The sequence below is a fragment of the Carcharodon carcharias genome, chromosome 5 (genome assembly GCF_017639515.1).
Source record: "Carcharodon carcharias isolate sCarCar2 chromosome 5, sCarCar2.pri, whole genome shotgun sequence".
Lineage (NCBI taxonomy): Eukaryota > Metazoa > Chordata > Chondrichthyes > Lamniformes > Lamnidae > Carcharodon > Carcharodon carcharias.
In genome coordinates this window covers 2,124,794-2,147,067 of record NC_054471.1, presented here as the reverse complement: position 1 = coordinate 2,147,067, position 22,274 = coordinate 2,124,794, and the positions used below count along the sequence as shown (strand labels likewise).

The 22,274-nt window shown below is 43.4% G+C and overlaps 1 protein-coding gene across 2 annotated transcripts in view; it reads right to left on the bottom strand.

The window, feature by feature from the left end:
• The window catches only part of btbd9 (BTB (POZ) domain containing 9), a 537,933-nt gene extending 515,872 nt beyond the window's left edge, over positions 1 to 22,061 (bottom strand). The window contains exon 1 of one of the 2 annotated variants that reach the window (XM_041188563.1): positions 21,934 to 22,061. The gene's annotated coding sequence lies outside the window, so the exon portion shown is untranslated. Of the gene's footprint in view, positions 1 to 21,922 lie in introns of both variants that reach the window. The other variant, XM_041188562.1, reaches the window with a different exon arrangement.
• Positions 22,062 to 22,274: the final 213 nt, after the last annotated feature.

Here is a 22,274-nt window from a genome sequence, read left to right as displayed (position 1 = left end):
AATACACTGCCCGGTGTAAATAATTCTGAGTCAATATACCGCCAGGGGTAAATAATTCAGAGTCAATATACCGCCGGGGGAAAATAGTTCAGAGACAATACACCGCCCGGGGTAAATAAGTCACAGAGTCAATACACCGCCCGGGGTAAATAATTCACAGTCAATACACCGCCCAGGGTCAATAATTCACAGGGTCAATACACCGACCGGGGTAAATAATTCACAGGGTCAATACACCGACCGGGGTAAATAATTCACAGGGTCAATACACCGCCCAGGTTAAATAATTCACAGAGTCAACAAACCGTCCGGGGTAATAATTCAGAGTCAATACACAGAGCAGGGTAAATAATTTGCAGGGTCAACACACCGCCCAGGGTAAATAATTCAGAGGGTCAATACACCGCCCGGGGTAAATAATTCACAGGGTCAACACACCGCCCGGAGTAAATAATTCACAGGGTCAATAAACCACCCGGGGAAAACAATTCAGAGTCAATGCACCGCCCGGTGTAAATAATTCACAGGGTCAATACACCGCCCGGGGTAAATAATTCACAGGGTCAATACACCACCCGGGGTAAATAATTCACAGGGTCAATACACTGCCCGCTGTAAATAATTCAGAGTCAATACACGGTCCAGGGTAAATAATTCAGTGTCAATACACCGCCCGGGGAAAATAATTCAGAGTCAATACAACGCCCAGGGTAAATAATTCAGAGTCAATACAACACCCGGGGTAAATAATTCACAGGGCCAATATACCACAAGGGGTAAATAATTAAGAGTCAATACACAGCCCGGCGTAAATAATTCACAGGGTCAATACACCGCCTGGGGTAAACATTTCACAGAGTCAATACACCGCCCGGGGTAAATAATTCACAGAGTCAATACACCGCACTGGGTAAATAATTCACAGAATCAATACACCGCCCGGTGTAAATAATTCAGATTCAATACACCGCCCGGGGTAAATAATTGACAGGGTCAATACACCACCTGGGATAAATAATTCAGAGTCAATACACCGCCCGGTGTAAATAATTCAGATTCAATACACCGCCCGGAGAAAAAATTATTCACAGAGTCAATACACCGCCTGGGGTAAATAATTCAGACTCAATACACCGCCCGGGGTAAATAATTCACAGGGTCAACACACCGCCCGGGGTAAATAATTCACAGGGTCAATACACCGCCTGGGGTAAATAATTCACAGGGTCAATACACCGCCCGGGGTAAATAATTCACAGGGTCAATACACCGCCCGGGGTAAATAATTCACAGGGTCAATACACCGCCCGGGGTAAATAATTCACAGGGTCAATACACCGCCCGGGGCAAATAATTCACAGGGTCAATACACCGCCTGGGGTAAATAATTCACAGGGTCAATACACCGCCCGGGGTCAATACACCGTGAGGGGTAAATAATACACAGGGTCAATACACCACCCGGGATAAATAATTCAGAGTCAATACACCGCAAAGTGTAAATAATTCACATGGTCAATACACCACTTGGGGTAAATAATTCACAGGGTCAATACACCGCCCGGGGTAAGTAATTCGGAGGGTTAATACACCGCCCAGGGTAAATAATTCAGAGTCAATACACAGCCCAGGGTAAATAATTCACAGGGTCAGTACACCGCCCGGGGTAAGTAATTCGGAGGGTTAATACACCGCCCAGGGTAAATAATTCAGAGGGTCAATACACCGCCCGGGGTAAATAATTCACAGGGTCAATACACCGCCCGGGGTAAATAATTCACAAGGTCAATACACCGCCCGGGGTAAACAATTCAGAATCAATACACCGCCCGGTATAAATAATTCACAGGGTCAATACACCACCCGGGGTAAATAATTCACAGGGTCAATACACTACCCGGAGTAAATAATTCAGAGGGTCAATACACTGCTCGGTGTAAATAATTCAGAGTCAATATACCGCCCGGGGTAAATAGTTCAAAGTCAATACACCGCCCAGTGTAAATAATTCACGTGGTCAATACACCACCCGGGGTAAATAATTGACACGGTCAATACACCGCCCGGGGTAAAAAATTCAGAGTCAATACACCGCCCGGGGTAAATAATTCACAGGGTCAATAACCACCCGGAGTAAATAATTCACAGGGTCAGTACACTGCCCGGTGTAAATAATTCTGAGTCAATATACCGCCAGGGGTAAATAATTCAGAGTCAATATACCGCTCGGGGTAAATAGTTCAGAGACAATACACCGCCTGGGGTAAATAAGTCACAAAGTCAATACACCGCCCGGGGTAAATAATTCACAGTCAATACACCGCCCAGGGTAAATAATTCACAGGGTCAATACACCGACCGGGGTAAATAATTCACAGGGTCAATACACCGACCGGGGTAAATAATTCACAGGGTCAATACACCGCCCGGGTTAAATAATTCACAGAGTCAACACACCGTCCGGGTTAAATAATTCAGAGTCAATAAACAGCCCAGGGTAAATAATTCACAGGGTCAATACACCACCCGGGGTAAATAATTCACAGGGTCAATACACTGCCCGCTGTAAATAATTCAGAGTCAATAAACGGTCCAGGGTAAATAATTCAGTGTCAATACACCGCCCGGGGAAAATAATTCAGAGTCAATACAACGCCCAGGGTAAATAATTCAGAGTCAATACAACATCCAGGGTAAATAATTCACAGGGCCAATACACCACAAGGGGTAAATAATTAAGAGTCAATACACTGCCCGGGGTAAATAATTCACAGGGTCAATACACCGCCCAGGGTAAACATTTCACAGAGTCAATACACCGCCCGGGGTAAATAATTCACAGAGTCAATACACCGCCCGGGGCAAATAATTCACAGAATCAATACACCGCCCGGTGTAAATAATTCAGATACAATACACCGCCCGGGGTAAATAATTGACAGGGTCAATACACCACCTGGGATAAATAATTCAGAGTCAATACACCGCCCAGTGTAAATAATTCAGATTCAATACACTGCCCGGGGAAAAAATTATTCACAGAGTCAATACAACGCCTGGGGTAAATAATTCAGACTCAATACACCGTCCGGTTTAAATAATTCAGATTCAATACAACGCCCGGGCTAAATAATTGACAGGTTCAATACACCGCCTGGGGTAAATAATTCAGAGTCAATACACCACCCGGTGTAAATAATTCAAATGCAATACACCGCCCGGGGAAAAAATTATTCACAGAGTCAATACACCGCCCGGGGTAAATAATTCACAGGGTCAACACACCGCCCGGGGTAAATAATTCACAGGGTCAATACACCGCCCGGGGTAAATAAATCACAGGGTCAATACACCGCCCGGGGTAAATAATTCACAGGGTCAATACACCGCCCGGGGTAAACAATTCAGAGTCAATACACCGCCCGGTATAAATAATTCACAGGGTCAATACACCACCCGGGGTAAATAATTCACAGGGTCAATACACTACCCGGAGTAAATAATTCACAGGGTCAATACACCACCCGGGGTAAATAATTCAGAATCAATACACTGCCCAGGGTAAATAATTCAGAGTCAATACACCATGAGGGGTAAATAATTCAGTGTCAATACAACTCCCGGGGAAAATAATTCAGAGTCAATACAACGCCCGGGGTAAATAATTCAGAGTCAATACACCACCCGGGGTAAATAATTCACAGGGCCAATACACCACAAGGGGTAAATAATTCAGAGTCAATACACAGCCTGGGGTAAATAATTCACAGGGTCAATACATTGCCCGGGGTAAACAACTCACAGAGTTAATACACTGCCCAGGGTAAATAATTCACAGAGTCAATAGACCGCCCTGGGTAAATAATTCACAGAGTCAATACACTGCCTGGGGTAAATAATTCACAGGGTCAATACACCGCCTGGGGTAAATAATTCAGAGTCAATACACCGCCCGGTGTAAATAATTCAAATGCAATACACCGCCCGGGGAAAAAATTATTCACAGAGTCAATACACCGCCCGGGGTAAATAATTCACAGGGTCAATACACCGCCCGGGGTAAATAATTCACAGGGTCAATACACCGCCCAGGGTAAATAATTCACAGGGTCAATACACCGCGCGGGGTAAATAATTCACAGGGTCAATACACCGCCCGGGGTAAATAATTCACAGGGTCAATACACCGCCAGTGGGAAAATAATTCACTGGGACAATACACCGTGAGGGGTAAATAATTCACAGGGTCAATACACCGCCCGGGGTAAATAATTCAGAGTAAATACACCGCCCAGTGTAAATAATTCACGTGGTCAATACACCACCCGGGGTAAATAATTGACAGGGTCAATACACCGCCCGAGGTAAAAAATTCAGAGTCAATACACCGCCCGGGTTAAATAATTCACAGGGTCAATACACCACCCGGAGTAAATAATTCACAGGGTCAATACATCACCCGGGGTAAATAATTCACAGGGTCAATACACCGCCTGGGGTAAACAATTCAGAGTCAATACACCGCCCGGTGTAAATAATTCACAGGGTCAATACACCGCCCAGGGAAAATAATTCACAGGGTCAGTACACTACCCGGAGTAAATAATTCACAGGGTAAATACACTGCCCGGTGTAAATAATTCAGCGTCAATATACCGCCCGGGGTAAATAACTCAGAGTCAATACACCGCCCGGGGTAAATAATTCACAGGGTCAATACACCGTAAGGGGTAAATAATTCATAGGGTCAATACACCGCCCGGGGTAAATAATTCAGAGTCAATACACCGCCCGGTGTAAATAATTCACAGGGTCAATACACCACCCGGGGTAAATAATTCACAGGATCAATACACCGCCCGGGGTAAATAATTCAGAGTCAATACACCGCCCAGGGTAAATAATTCAGAGTCAATACACCGCCCGGGGTAAATAATTCAGAGTCAATACCCCCGGTGTGATTAATTCAAATGCAATACACCGCCCGGGGAAAAAATTATTCACAGAGTCAATACACCGCCCGGGGTAAATAATTCACAGGGTCAATACACCGCCCGGGGTAAATAATTCACAGGGTCAATACACCGCCTGGGGTAAATAATTCACAGGGTCAATACACCGCCCGGGGTCAATACACCGTGAGGGGTAAATAATACACAGGGTCAATACACCACCCGGGATAAATAATTCAGAGTCAATACACCGCAAAGTGTAAATAATTCACATGGTCAATACACCACTCGGGGTAAATAATTCACAGGGTCAATACACCGCCCGGGGTAAGTAATTCGGAGGGTTAATACACCGCCCAGGGTAAATAATTCAGAGTCAATACACAGCCCAGGGTAAATAATTCACAGGGTCAGTACACCGCCCGGGGTAAGTAATTCGGAGGGTTAATACACCGCCCAGGGTAAATAATTCAGAGGGTCAATACACCGCCCGGGGTAAATAATTGACAGGGTCAATACACCGCCCGAGGTAAAAAATTCAGAGTCAATACACCGCCCGGGTTAAATAATTCACAGGGTCAATACACCACCCGGAGTAAATAATTCACAGGGTCAATACATCACCCGGGGTAAATAATTCACAGGGTCAATACACCGCCTGGGGTAAACAATTCAGAGTCAATACACCGCCCGGTGTAAATAATTCACAGGGTCAGTAACCACCCGGAGTAAATAATTCACAGGGTCAATACACTGCCCGGTGTAAATAATTCTGAGTCAATATACCGCCAGGGGTAAATAATTCAGAATCAATATACCGCCCGGGGTAAATAGTTCAGAGACAATACACCGCCCGGGGTAAATAAGTCACAGAGTCAATACACCGCCCAGGGTAAATAATTCACAGTCAATACACCGCCCAGGGTAAATAATTCACAGGGTCAATACACCGACCGGGGTAAATAATTCACAGGGTCAATACACCGACCGGGGTAAATAATTCACAGGGTCAATACACCGCCCGGGTTAAATAATTCACAGAGTCAACACACCGTCCGGGTTAAATAATTCAGAGTCAATACACAGCCCAGGGTAAATAATTCACAGGGTCAATACACCGCCCGGGGTAAATAATTCACAGGGTCAATACACCACCCGGGGTAAATAATTCACAGGGTCAATACACTGCCCGCTGTAAATAATTCAGAGTCAATACACGGTCCAGGGTAAATAATTCAGTGTCAATACACCGCCCGGGGAAAATAATTCAGAGTCAATACAACGCCCAGGGTAAATAATTCAGAGTCAATACAACACCCGGGGTAAATAATTCACAGGGCCAATACACCACAAGGGGTAAATAATTAAGAGTCAATACACCGCCCGGGGTAAATAATTCACAGGGTCAATATACCGCCCGGGGTAAACATTTCACAGAGTCAATACACCGCCCGGGGTAAATAATTCACAGAGTCAATACACCGCCCGGGGTAATTAATTCACAGAATCAATACACCGCCCGGTGTAAATAATTCAGATTCAATACACCGCCCAGTGTAAATAATTCAGATTCAATACACCGCCCGGGGAAAAAATAATTCACAGAGTCAATACACCGCCTGGGGTAAATAATTCAGACTCAATACACCGCCCGGTTTAAATAATTCAGATTCAATACACCGCCCGGGCTAAATAATTGACAGGTTCAATACACCGCCTGGAGTAAATAATTCAGAGTCAATACACCACCCGGTGTAAATAATTCAAATGCAATACACCGCCCGGGGAAAAAATTATTCACAGAGTCAATACACCGCCCGGGGTAAATAATTCACAGGGTCAATACACCGACCGGGGTAAATAATTCACAGGGTCAATACACCGCCCGGGGTAAATAATTCACAGGGTCAATACACCGACCGGGGTAAATAATTCACAGGGTCAATACACCGCCCGGGGTAAATAATTCACAGGGTCAATACACCGACCGGGGTAAATAATTCACAGGGTCAATACACCGACCGGGGTAAATAATTCACAGGGTCAATACACCGCCCGGGGTAAATAAATCACAGGGTCAATACACCGCCCAGGGTAAATAATTCACAGGGTCAATACACCGCCCGGGGTAAACAATTCAGAGTCAATACACCGCCCGGGCTAAATAATTGACAGGTTCAATACACCACCTGGGGTAAATAATTCACAGGGTCAATACACCGCCCAGGGTAAATAATTCAGAGTCAATACACCGCCTGGGGTAAATAATTCAGAGTCAATACACCATGAGGGGTAAATAATTCAGTGTCAATACACCACCCGGGGTAAATAATTCAGAGTCAATACACCACCCGGGGTAAATAATTCACAGGGTCAATACACCGCCCGGGGTAAATAATTCAGAGTCAATACACCGTAAGGGGTAAATAATTCAGAGTCAATACACCACCCGGGGTAAATAATTCAGAGTCAATACACCACCCGGGGTAAATAATTCAGAGTCAATACACCGCCCGGGGTAAATAATTCAGAGTCAATACACCGCCCGGGGTAAATAATTCAGAGTCAATACACCACCCGGGGTAAATAATTCAGAGTCAATACACCGCCCGGGGTAAATAATTCAGAGTCAATACACCGCCCGGGGTAAATAATTCAGAGTCAATACACCACCCGGGGTAAATAATTCAGAGTCAATACACCACCCGGGGTAAATAATTCAGAGTCAATACACCGCCCGGGGTAAATAATTCAGAGTCAATACACCGCCCGGGGTAAATAATTCAGAGTCAATACACCGCCCGGGGTAAATAATTCAGAGTCAATACACCGCCCGGGGTAAATAATTCAGAGTCAATACACCACCCGGGGTAAATAATTCAGAGTCAATACACCACCCGGGGTAAATAATTCAGAGTCAATACACCGCCCGGGGTAAATAATTCAGAGTCAATACACCGCCCGGGGTAAATAATTCAGAGTCAATACACCGCCCGGGGTAAATAATTCAGAGTCAATACACCGCCCGGGGTAAATAATTCAGAGTCAATACACCACCCGGGGTAAATAATTCAGAGTCAATACACCACCCGGGGTAAATAATTCAGAGTCAATACACCACCCGGGGTAAATAATTCAGAGGGTCAATACACCACCCGGGGTAAATAATTCAGAGTCAATACACCACCCGGGGTAAATAATTCAGAGTCAATACACCACCCGGGGTAAATAATTCAGAGTCAATACACCACCCGGGGTAAATAATTCAGAGTCAATACACCACCCGGGGTAAATAATTCAGAGTCAATACACCACCCGGGGTAAATAATTCAGAGTCAATACACCACCCGGGGTAAATAATTCAGAGTCAATACACCACCCGGGGTAAATAATTCAGAGTCAATACACCGCCCGGGGTAAATAATTCAGAGGGTCAATACCCCTCCCCCTCCCCCAGCCCCCTCCTCTCCCTCTGCCCCAGCCCCCTCCTCTCCCTCTCCCACTCCCCCTCCCACTCCCCCAGGCCCCTCCCCATCCCTCTCCCCCAGCCCCCCTCCCACTCCCCCTTCCTCTCCCCCAGCCCCCCTCCCCCCCCTCTCCCCCAGCCCCCTCCTTTCCCCCAAGCGCCCTCCCCCTCCCCCGAGCCCCCTCCCTCTCCCCCCAGCCCCCTCCCCTCTCCCCCTCCCCTCTCCCCTCTCCCCCTCCCTCAGCCCCCTCCACTCCCCTCTCCCCCTCCCTCAGCCCCCTCCACTCCCCTCTCCCCCTCCCTCAGCCCCCTCCCCTCCCCTCCCTCTCCCCCAGCCCCCTCCCTCTCCCCCAGCCCCCACCCCCTCCCTCTCCCCCCTCCCTCACCCCCAGCCCACACCCCCTCCCCCCCAGCCCCCTTCCCCCCTCCCTGTCACCCCCAACCCCCCCCCCCCCCGAGTGTCTCGGTCCCTGTTACCGGGTATTTACTGTCACAGTCTCGCTCTCTCTCTGACCCAGTTCCGGGCATTTAGAGTATTTAGCGGGTACTGACCGGGTATTTAGAGTATTTCCCGGGTACTGACCGGGAATTTAGAGTATTTCCCGGGTACTGACCGGGTACTTAGAGTATTTACCGGGTACTGACCGGGAATTTAGAGTACTTACCGGGTACTGACCGGGTATTTAGAGTACTGACCGGGTATTTAGAGTACTTACCGGGTACTGACCGGGTATTTAGAGTATTTACCGGGTACTGACCGGGTACTTAGCGTATTTACCGGGTACTGACCGGGAATTTAGAGTACTTACCGGGTACTGACCGGGTATTTAGAGTATTTACCGGGTATTTAGAGTATTTACCGGGTACTGACCGGGTATTTAGAGTATTTACCGGGTACTGACCGGGAATTTAGAGTACTTACCGGGTACTGACCGGGTATTTAGAGTACTGACCGGGTATTTAGAGTACTTACCGGGTACTGACCGGGTATTTAGAGTATTTACCGGGTACTGACCGGGTATTTAGAGTACTTACCGGGTACTGACCGGGTATTTAGAGTATTTACCGGGTACTGACCGGGTATTTAGAGTATTTACCGGGTACTGACCGGGTATTTAGAGTATTTACCGGGTACTGACCGGGTATTAAGAGTATTTACCGGGTATTTAGAGTATTTACCGGGTACTGACCGGGTATTTAGAGTATTTACCGGGTACTGACCGGGTATTAAGAGTATTTACCGGGTATTTAGAGTATTTACCGGGTACTGACCGGGTATTAAGAGTATTTACCGGGTATTTAGAGTATTTACCGGGTATTTAGAGTATTTACCGGGTACTGACCGGGTATTTAGAGCATTTAGCGGGTATTTAGAGTATTTACCAGGTACTGACTGGGTATTTAGAGTATTTACCGGGTACTGACCGGGTATTTAGAGTACTTACCGGGTATTTAGAGTATTTACCGGGTACTGACCGGGTATTTAGAGTATTTACCGGGTACTGACCGGGTATTTAGAGTATTTACCGGGTACTGACCGGGTATTTAGAGTATTTACCGGGTACTGACCGGGTATTTAGAGTATTTACCGGGTACTGACCGCGTATTTAGAGTATTTACCAGGTATTTAGAGTATTTACCGGGTATTTAGAGTATTTACCGGGTATTTAGAGTATTTACCGGGTACTGACCGGGTATTTAGAGTATTTACCGGGTACTGACCGGGTATTTAGAGTATTTAGCGGGTATTTAGAGTATTTACCGGGTATTTAGAGTATGTACCGGGTACTGACCGGGTATATAGAGTATTTACCGGGTACTGACCGGGTACCTAGAGTATTTACCGGGTACTGACCGGGTATTTAGAGTATTTACCGGGTATTTAGAGTATCTACCAGGTACTGACCGGGTATTTGGAGTATTTACCAGGTATTTAGAGTATTTACCAGGTACTGACCGGGTATTTAGAGTATATACCAGGGACTGACCGGGTATTTAGAGTATTTACCGGGTACTGACCGGGTATTAAGAGTATTTACCAGGTACTGACCGGGTATTTAGAGTATTTACCGGGTACTGACCGGGTATTTAGAGTATATACCGGGTACTGACCGGGTATTGAGAGTATTTACCGGGTATTTAGAGTATTTACCGGGTACTGACCGGGTATTTAGAGTATTTACCAGGTACTGACCGGGTATTTAGAGTACTTACCTGGTACTGACCGGGTATTTAGAGTATTTACCGGGTACTGACTGGGTATTTAGAGTATTTACTGGGTACTGACCGGGTATTTAGAGTATTTACCAGGTACTGACCGGGTATATAGAGTATTTACCGGGTATTTAGAGTATTTACCGGGTACTGACCGGGTATTTAGAGTATTTACCGGGTATTTAGAGTATTTACCGAGTACTGACCGGGTATTTAGAGTATTTACCGGGCACTGACCGGGTATTAAGAGTATTTACCGGGTATTTAGAGTATTTACCGGGTACTGACCGGTATTTAGAGTATTTACCGGGTACTGACCGGGTATTTGGAGTATTTACCGGGTACTGACCGGGTATATAGAGTATTTACCGGGTACTGACCAGGTATTGAGAGTATTTACCGGGTATTTAGAGTATTTACCGGGTATTTAGAGTATTTACCGGGTACTGACCGGGTATTTAGAGTATTTACCGGGTACTGACCGGGTATTGAGAGTATTTACCGGGTATTTAGTGTATTTACCGGGTATTTAGAGTATTTACTGGGTACTGACCGGGTATTTAGAGTATTTACCGGGTACTGACCGGGTATATAGAGTATTTACCGGGTACTGACCAGGTATTGAGAGTATTTACCGGGTATTTAGAGTATTTACCGGGTATTTAGAGTATTTACCGGGTACTGACCGGGTATTTAGAGTATTTACCGGGTACTGACCGGGTATATAGAGTATTTACCTGGTACTGACTGGGTATATAGAGTATTTACCGGGTATTTAGAGTATTTACCGGGTACTGACCGGGTATTTAGAGTATATACCGGGTACTGACCGGGTATATAGAGTATTTACCGGGTATTTAGAGTATTTACTGGGTGTTTAGAGTATTTACCGGGTACTGATCGGGTATTTAGAGTATTTACCGGGTACTGACCGGGTATACAGAGTATTTACCTGGTACTGACCGGGTATATAGAGTATTTACCGGGTATTTAGAGTATTTACCGGATACTGACTGGGTATTTAGAGTATTTACTGGGTATTTAGAGTATTTACCGGGTACTGACCGGGTATTTAGAGTATTTACCGGGTATTTAGAGTATTTACCGGGTACTGACCGGGTATTGAGAGTATTTACCGGGTACTGACCGGGTATTTAGTGTATTTACCGGGTATTTAGAGTATTTACCGGGTACTGACCGGGTATTTAGAGTATTTACCGGGTACTGACCGGGTATTGAGAGTATTTACCGGGTATTTAGAGTATTTACCGGGTACTGACCGGGTAGTTAGAGTATTTACCGGGTACTGACCAGGTATTTAGAGTATTTACCGGGTACTGACCGGGTTTTGAGAGTATTTACCGGGTACTGACCGGGTATTGAGAGTATTTACCGGGAATTTAGAGTATTTACCGGGTACTGACCGGGTATTTAGAGTATTTACCGGGTACTGACCGGGTATTTAGAGTATTTACAGAGTATTTAGAGTATTTACCAGGTACTGACCGGGTATTTAGAGTATTTACCGGGTACTGACCGGGTATTTAGAGTATTTACCGGGTACTGACCGGTTATTAAGAGTATTTACCGGGTACTGACCGGGTATTTAGAGTATTTACCAGGTACTGACCGGGTATTTAGAGTATTTACCGGGTACTGACCGGGTATTTAGAGTATTTACCGGGTATTTAGAGTATTTACCGGGTACTGACCGGGTATTGAGAGTATTTACCGGGTACTGACTGGGTATTTAGAGTATTTACCAGGTACTGACCGGGTATTGAGAGTATTTACCGTGTACTGACTGGGTATTTAGAGTATATACCGGGTATTTAGAGTATTTACCGGGTATTTAGAGTATTTACCGGGTACTGACCGGGTATTTAGAGTATTTACCGGGTATTTAGAGTATTTACCGGGTACTGACTGGGTATTTAGAGTATATACCGGGTATTTAGAGTATTTACCGGGTATTTAGGGTATTTACCGGGTATTTAGAGTATTTACCAGGTACTGACCGGGTATTTAGAGTATTTACCGGGTATTTAGAGTATTTACCGGGTATTTAGAGTATTTCCCAGGTACTGACCGGGTATTTAGAGTATTTACCGGGTACTGACTGGGTATTTAGAGTATATACCGGGTATTTAGAGTATTTACCGGGTATTTAGAGTATTTACCAGGTACTGACCGGGTATGTAGAGTATTTACCGGGTACTGACTGGGTATTTAGAGTATATACCGGGTATTTAGAGTATTTACCGGGTATTTAGAGTATTTACCGGGTACTGACCGCGTATTTAGAGTATTTACCTGGTACTGACCGGGTATTTAGAGTATTTACCGGGTACTGACCGGGTATTTAGAGTATTTACCAGGTACTGACCGGGTATATAGAGTATTTACCAGGTATTTAGAGTATTTACCGGGTACTGACCGGGTATCTCGAGTATTTACCAGGTATTTAGAGTATTTACCAGGTACTGACCGGGTATTGAGAGTATTTACCAGGTATTTAGAGTATTTACCGGGTACTGACCGGGTATATAGAGTATTTACCGGGTACTGACCGGGTATATAGAGTATTTACCAGGTATTTAGAGTATTTACCAGGTACTGACCGGGTATATAGAGTATGTACCAGGTATTTAGAGTATTTACCGGGTACTGACCGGGTATATAGAGTATTTACCAGGTATATAGAGTATTTACCAGGTATTTAGAGTATTTACCGGGTACTGACCGGGTATATAGAGTATTTACCAGGTATTTAGAGTATTTACCGGGTACTGACCGGGTATATAGAGTATTTACCGGGTATTTAGAGTATTTACCAGGTACTGACCGGGTATATAGAGTATTTACCAGGTATTTAGAGTATTTACCGGGTACTGACCGGGTATATAGAGTATTTACCAGGTATTTAGAGTATTTACCGGGTACTGACCGGGTATTTAGAGTATTTACCGGGTATTTAGAGTATTTACCAGGTACTGACCGGGTATATAGAGTATTTACCGGGTATTTAGAGTATTTCCCAGGTACTGACCGGGTATTTAGAGTATTTACCGGGTACTGACTGGGTATTTAGAGTATATACCGGGTATTTAGAGTATTTACCGGGTATTTAGAGTATTTACCAGGTACTGACCGGGTATGTAGAGTATTTACCGGGTACTGACTGGGTATTTAGAGTATATACCGGGTATTTAGAGTATTTACCGGGTACTGACCGGGTATATAGAGTATTTACCAGGTATTTAGAGTATTTACCAGGTACTGACCGGGTATATAGAGTATGTACCAGGTATTTAGAGTATTTACCGGGTACTGACCGGGTATATAGAGTATTTACCGGGTATATAGAGTATTTACCAGGTATTTAGAGTATTTACCGGGTACTGACCGGGTATATAGAGTATTTACCAGGTATTTAGAGTATTTACCGGGTACTGACCGGGTATATAGAGTATTTACCGGGTATTTAGAGTATTTACCAGGTACTGACCGGGTATATAGAGTATTTACCAGGTATTTAGAGTATTTACCGGGTACAGACCGGGTATATAGAGTATTTACCAGGTATTTAGAGTATTTACCGGGTACTGACCGGGTATTTAGAGTATTTACCGGGTATTTAGAGTATTTACCAGGTACTGACCGGGTATATAGAGTATTTACCGGGTATTTAGAGTATTTCCCAGGTACTGACCGGGTATTTAGAGTATTTACCGGGTACTGACTGGGTATTTAGAGTATATACCGGGTATTTAGAGTATTTACCGGGTATTTAGAGTATTTACCAGGTACTGACCGGGTATGTAGAGTATTTACCGGGTACTGACTGGGTATTTAGAGTATATACCGGGTATTTAGAGTATTTACCGGGTATTTAGAGTATTTACCGGGTACTGACCGCGTATTTAGAGTATTTACCTGGTACTGACCGGGTATTTAGAGTATTTACCAGGTACTGACCGGGTATATAGAGTATTTACCAGGTATTTAGAGTATTTACCGGGTACTGACCGGGTATCTCGAGTATTTACCAGGTATTTAGAGTATTTACCAGGTACTGACCGGGTATTGAGAGTATTTACCAGGTATTTAGAGTATTTACCGGGTACTGACCGGGTATATAGAGTATTTACTGGGTACTGACCGGGTATATAGAGTATTTACCAGGTATTTAGAGTATTTACCAGGTACTGACCGGGTATATAGAGTATGTACCAGGTATTTAGAGTATTTACCGGGTACTGACCGGGTATATAGAGTATTTACCAGGTATATAGAGTGTTTACCAGGTATTTAGAGTATTTACCGGGTACTGACCGGGTATATAGAGTATTTACCAGGTATTTAGAGTATTTACCGGGCACTGACCGGGTATATAGAGTATTTACCGGGTATTTAGAGTATTTACCAGGTACTGACCGGGTATATAGAGTATTTACCAGGTATTTAGAGTATTTACCGGGTACTGACCGGGTATATAGAGTATTTACCAGGTATTTAGAGTATTTACCGGGTACTGACCGGGTATTTAGAGTATTTACCGGGTATTTAGAGTATTTACCAGGTACTGACCGGGTATATAGAGTATTTACCGGGTATTTAGAGTATTTACCGGGTACTGACCGGGTATTTAGAGTATTTACCGGGTATTTAGAATATTTACCAGGTACTGACCGGGTATATAGAGTATTTACCAGGTATTTAGAGTATTTACCGGGTACTGACCGGGTATATAGAGTATTTACCGGGTATTTAGAGTATTTACCAGGTATTTAGAGTATTTACCGGGTACTGACCGGGTATATAGAGTATTTACCAGGTATTTAGAGTATTTACCGGGTACTGACCGGGTATATAGAGTATTTACCAGGTATTTAGAGTATTTACCGGGTACTGACCGGGTATATAGAGTATTTACCAGGTATTTAGAGTATTTACCGGGTATTTAGAGTATTTACCGGGTACTGACCGGGTATTTAGAGTATTTACCGGGTATTTAGAGTATTTACCGGGTACTGACCGGGTATTTAGAGTATTTACCGGGTACTGACCGGGTATATAGAGTATTTACCGGGTATATAGAGTATTTACCGGGTACTGACCGGGTATTTAGAGTATTTACCGGGTACTGACCGGGTATATAGAGTATTTACCGGGTATTTAGAGTATTTACCGGGTACTGACCGGGTATATAGAGTATTTACCGGGTATTTAGAGTATTTACCGGGTATTTAGAGTATTTACCGGGTACTGACCGGGTATATAGAGTATTTACCGGGTATTTAGAGTATTTACCGGGTACTGACCGGGTATATAGAGTATTTACCGGGTATTTAGAGTATTTACCGGGTATTTAGAGTATTTACCGGGTATTTAGAGTATTTACCGGGTACTGACCGGGTATATAGAGTATTTACCGGGTATTTAGAGTATTTACCGGGTATTTAGAGTATTTACCGGGTACTGACCGGGTATATAGAGTATTTACCGGGTATTTAGAGTATTTACCGGGTACTGACCGGGTATATAGAGTATTACCGGGTATTTAGAGTATTTACCGGGTACTGACCGGGTATATAGAGTATTTACTGGGTATTTAGAGTATTTACCGGGTATTTAGAGTATTTACCGGGTACTGACCGGGTATATAGAGTATTTACCGGGTATTTAGAGTATTTACCGGGTACTGACCGGGTATATAGAGTATTTACCGGGTATTTAGAGTATTTACCGGGTATTTAGAGTATTTACCGGGTACTGACCGGGTATATAGAGTATTTACCGGGTATTTAGAGTATTTACCGGGTATTTAGAGTATTTACCGGGTACTGACCGGGTATTTAGAGTATTTACCGGGTATTTAGAGTATTTACCGGGTACTGACCGGGTATATAGAGTATTTACCGGGTATTTAGAGTATTTACCGGGTATTTAGAGTATTTACCGGGTACTGACCGGGTATATAGAGTATTTACCGGGTATTTAGAGTATTTACCGGGTATTTAGAGTATTTACCGGGTACTGACCGGGTATATAGAGTATTTACCGGGTATTTAGAGTATTTACCGGGTACTGACCGGGTATATAGAGTATTTACCAGGTGTTTAGAGTATTTACCGGGTGCTGACCGGGTATTTAGAGTATTTACCGGGTATTTAGAGTATTTACCGGGTACTGACCGGGTATTTAGAGTATTTACCGGGTATTTAGAGTATTTACCGGGTACTGACCGGGTATATAGAGTATTTACCAGGTGTTTAGAGTATTTACCGGGTGCTGACCGGGTATTTAGAGTATTTACCGGGTATTTAGAGTATTTACCGGGTACTGACCGGGTATTTAGAGTATTTACCGGGTATTTAGAGTATTTACCGGGTACTGACCGGGTATATAGAGTATTTACCGGGTATTTAGAGTATTTAACGGGTATTTAGAGTATTTACCGGGTACTGACCGGGTATATAGAGTATTTACCGGGTATTTAGAGTATTTACCGGGTACTGACCGGGTATATAGAGTATTTACCAGGTGTTTAGAGTATTTACCGGGTGCTGACCGGGTATTTAGAGTATTTACCGGGTATTTAGAGTATTTACCGGGTACTGACCGGGTATTTAGAGTATTTACCGGGTATTTAGAGTATTTACCGGGTACAGACCGGGTATATAGAGTATTTACCAGGTATTTAGAGTATTTACCGGGTACTGACCGGGTATTTAGAGTATTTACCGGGTATTTAGAGTATTTACCGGGTATTTAGAGTATTTACCGGGTATTTAGAGTATTTACCGGGTACTGACCGGGTATTTAGAGTATTTACCGGGTATTTAGAGTATTTACCGGGTACTGACCGGGTATATAGAGTATTTACCGGGTATTTAGAGTATTTACCGGGTACTGACCGGGTATTTAGAGTATTTACCGGGTATTTAGAGTATTTACCGGGTACTGACCGGGTATTTAGAGTATTTACCGGGTATTTAGAGTATTTACCGGGTACTGACCGGGTATTTAGAGTATTTACCGGGTACTGACCGGGTATTTAGAGTATTTACCGGGTATTTAGAGTATTTACCGGGTACTGACCGGGTATTTAGAGTATTTACCGGGTACTGACCGGGTATTTAGAGTATTTACCGGGTATTTAGAGTATTTACCGGGTACTGACCGGGTATTTAGAGTATTTACCGGGTATTTAGAGTATTTACCGGGTACTGACCGGGTATTTAGAGTATTTACCGGGTATTTAGAGTATTTACCGGGTACTGACCGGGTATTTAGAGTATTTACCGGGTACTGACCGGGTATTTAGAGTATTTACCGGGTATTTAGAGTATTTACCGGGTACTGACCGGGTATTTAGAGTATTTACCGGGTATTTAGAGTAGTTACCGGGTATTTAGAGTATTTACCGGGTATTTAGAGTATTTAGAGTATTTACCGGGTATTTAGAGTATTTACCGGGTATTTAGAGTATTTACCGGGTATTTAGAGTATTTACCGGGTACTGACCGGGTATTTAGAGTATTTACCGGGTATTTAGAGTATTTACCGGGTACTGACCGGGTATTTAGAGTATTTACCGGGTACTGACCGGGTATTTAGAGTATTTACCGGGTATTTAGAGTATTTACCGGGTACTGACCGGGTATTTAGAGTATTTACCGGGTATTTAGAGTATTTACCGGGTACTGACCGGGTATTTAGAGTATTTACCGGGTATTTAGAGTATTTACCGGGTATTTAGAGTATTTACCGGGTACTGACCGGGTATTTAGAGTATTTACCGGGTATTTAGAGTATTTACCGGGTATTTAGAGTATTTACCGGGTACTGACCGGGTATTTAGAGTATTTACCGGGTATTTAGAGTATTTACCGGGTATTTAGAGTATTTACCGGGTACTGACCGGGTATTTAGAGTATTTACCGGGTATTTAGAGTATTTACCGGGTATTTAGAGTATTTACCGGGTATTTAGAGTATTTACCGGGTACTGACCGGGTATTTAGAGTATTTACCGGGTATTTAGAGTATTTACCGGGTATTTAGAGTATTACCCGGGTATTTAGAGTATTTACCGGGTACTGACCGGGTATTTAGAGTATTTACCGGGTATTTAGAGTATTTACGGGTACTGACCGGGTATTTAGAGTATTTACCGGGTACTGACCGGGTATTTAGAGTATTTACCGGGTATTTAGAGTATTTACCGGGTACTGACCGGGTATTTAGAGTATTTACCGGGTATTTAGAGTATTTACCGGGTACTGACCGGGTATTTAGAGTATTTACCGGGTACTGACCGGGTATTTAGAGTATTTACCGGGTACTGACCGGGTATTTAGAGTATTTACCGGGTATTTAGAGTATTTACCGGGTATTTAGAGTATTTACCGGGTACTGACCGGGTATTTAGAGTATTTACCGGGTACTGACCGGGTATTTAGAGTATTTACCGGGTACTGACCGGGTATTTAGAGTATTTACCGGGTACTGACCGGGTATTTAGAGTATTTACCGGGTATTTAGAGTATTTACCGGGTACTGACCGGGTATTTAGAGTATTTACCGGGTACTGACCGGGTATTTAGAGTATTTACGGGTATTTAGAGTATTTACCGGGTACTGACCGGGTATTTAGAGTATTTACCGGGTATTTAGAGTATTTACCGGGTACTGACCGGGTATTTAGAGTATTTACCGGGTATTTAGAGTATTTACAGGGTACTGACCGGGTATATAGAGTATTTACCGGGTATTTAGAGTATTTACCGGGTATTTAGAGTATTTACCGGGTACTGACCGGGTATTTAGAGTATTTACCGGGTATTTAGAGTATTTACAGGGTACTGACCGGGTATATAGAGTATTTACCGGGTATTTAGAGTATTTACCGGGTACTGACCGGGTATTTAGAGTATTTACCGGGTATTTAGAGTATTTACCGGGTACTGACCGGGTATTTAGAGTATTTACCGGGTATTTAGAGTATTTACCGGGTACTGACCGGGTATTTAGAGTATTTACCGGGTATTTAGAGTATTTACAGGGTACTGACCGGGTATATAGAGTATTTACCGGGTACTGACCGGGTATTTAGAGTATTTACCGGGTATTTAGAGTATTTACCGGGTACTGACCGGGTATATAGAGTATTTATCGGGTATTTAGAGTATTTACCGGGTATTTAGAGTATTTACCGGGTACTGACCAGGTATATAGAGTATTTACCGGGTATATAGAGTATTTACCGGGTATATAGAGTATTTATCGGGTATTTAGAGTATTTACCGGGTATTTAGAGTATTTACCGGGTACTGACCGGGTATATAGAGTATTTACCGGGTATATAGAGTATTTACCGGGTATATAGAGTATTTACCGGGTATATAGAGTATTTACCGGGTACTGACCGGGTATATAGAGTATTTACCAGGTATATAGAGTATTTACCGGGTATATAGAGTATTTACCGGGTATTTAGAGTATTTACCGGGTACTGACCGGGTATATAGAGTATTTACCAGGTATATAGAGTATTTACCGGGTACTGACCGGGTATATAGAGTATTTACCGGGTATATAGAGTATTTACCGGGTATATAGAGTATTTACCGGGTATTTAGAGTATTTACCGGGTACTGACCGGGTATATAGAGTATTTACCAGGTATATAGAGTATTTACCGGGTATTTAGAGTATTTACCGGGTACTGACCGGGTATATAGAGTATTTACCGGGTATATAGAGTATTTACCGGGTATTTAGAGTATTTACCGGGTATTTAGAGTATTTACCGGGTATTTAGAGTATTTACCGGGTACTGACCGGGTATATAGAGTATTTACCAGGTATATAGAGTATTTACCAGGTATATAGAGTATTTACCGGGTATATAGAGTATTTACCGGTTATTTAGAGTATTTACCGGGTACTGACCGGGTATATAGAGTATTTACCAGGTATATAGAGTATTTACCGGGTATTTAGAGTATTTACCGGGTACTGACCGGGTATATAGAGTATTTACCGGGTATATAGAGTATTTACCGGGTATTTAGAGTATTTACCGGGTACTGACCGGGTATATAGAGTATTTACCGGGTATATAGAGTATTTACCGGGTATTTAGAGTATTTACCGGGTACTGACCGGGTATATAGAGTATTTACCGGGTATTTAGAGTATTTACCGGGTATATAGAGTATTTACCGGGTATTGAGAGTATTTACCGGGTACTGACCGCGTATTTAGAGTATTTACCGGGTATTGAGAGTATTTACCGGGTATTGAGAGTATTTACCGGGTACTGACCGGGTATTGAGAGTATTTACCGGGTACTGACCGGGTATATAGAGTATTTACCGGGTATATAGAGTATTTACCGGGTACTGACCGGGTATTTAGAGTATTTACCGGGTATTGAGAGTATTTACCGGGTACTGACCGCGTATTTAGAGTATTTACCGGGTATTTAGAGTATTTACCGGGTATTTAGAGTATTTACCGGGTACTGACCAGGTATTTAGAGTATTTACCGGGTACTGACCGGGTATTTAGAGTATTTACCGGGTATTGAGAGTATTTACCGGGTACTGACCGGGTATTTAGAGTATTTACCGGGTATTGAGAGTATTTACCGGGTACTGACCGCGTATTTAGAGTATTTACCGGGTATTTAGAGTATTTACCGGGTATTGAGAGTATTTACCGGGTACTGACCGCGTATTTAGAGTATTTACCGGGTATTTAGAGTATTTACCGGGTATTTAGAGTATTTACCGGGTACTGACCAGGTATTGAGAGTATTTACCGGGTACTGACCGCGTATTTAGAGTATTTACCGGGTATTTAGAGTATTTACCGGGTATTTAGAGTATTTACCGGGTACTGACCGCGTATTTAGAGTATTTACCGGGTATATAGAGTATTTACCGGGTACTGACCGGGTATTTAGAGTATTTACCGGGTATTGAGAGTATTTACCGGGTACTGACCGCGTATTTAGAGTATTTACCGGGTATTTAGAGTATTTACCGGGTATATAGAGTATTTACCGGGTACTGACCGGGTATTTAGAGTATTTACCGGGTATTGAGAGTATTTACCGGGTACTGACCGCGTATTTAGAGTATTTACCGGGTATTTAGAGTATTTACCGGGTATTTAGAGTATTTACCGGGTATTGAGAGTATTTACCGGGTACTGACCGCGTATTTAGAGTATTTACCGGGTATTTAGAGTATTTACCGGGTATTTAGAGTATTTACCGGGTACTGACCGGGTTTCTGTCGGTTTCCGTGTTTCTGCTTCTGTCACTTTCTCCGTTTTTATCGGTTCGTCTTTTCTCCGGTTTCTGCGACAGAACGAGGTCAGGGGTCAGCAATGACGTCATCACGCGACGCCCGGACATGCGCACAGAATACAGGAAGAGAATTAACTGGAACACAGAGAGAGAGAGAGATTGACTGGAACATAGACAAAGAGAGAGATTGACTGGAACACAGAGAAAGAGAGATTGACTGGAAAACAGAGAGAAAGAGATTGACTGGAACACAGAGAGAGAGAGAGATTGACTGGAACACAGAGAGAGAGAGAGATTGACTGGAACACAGAGAGAGA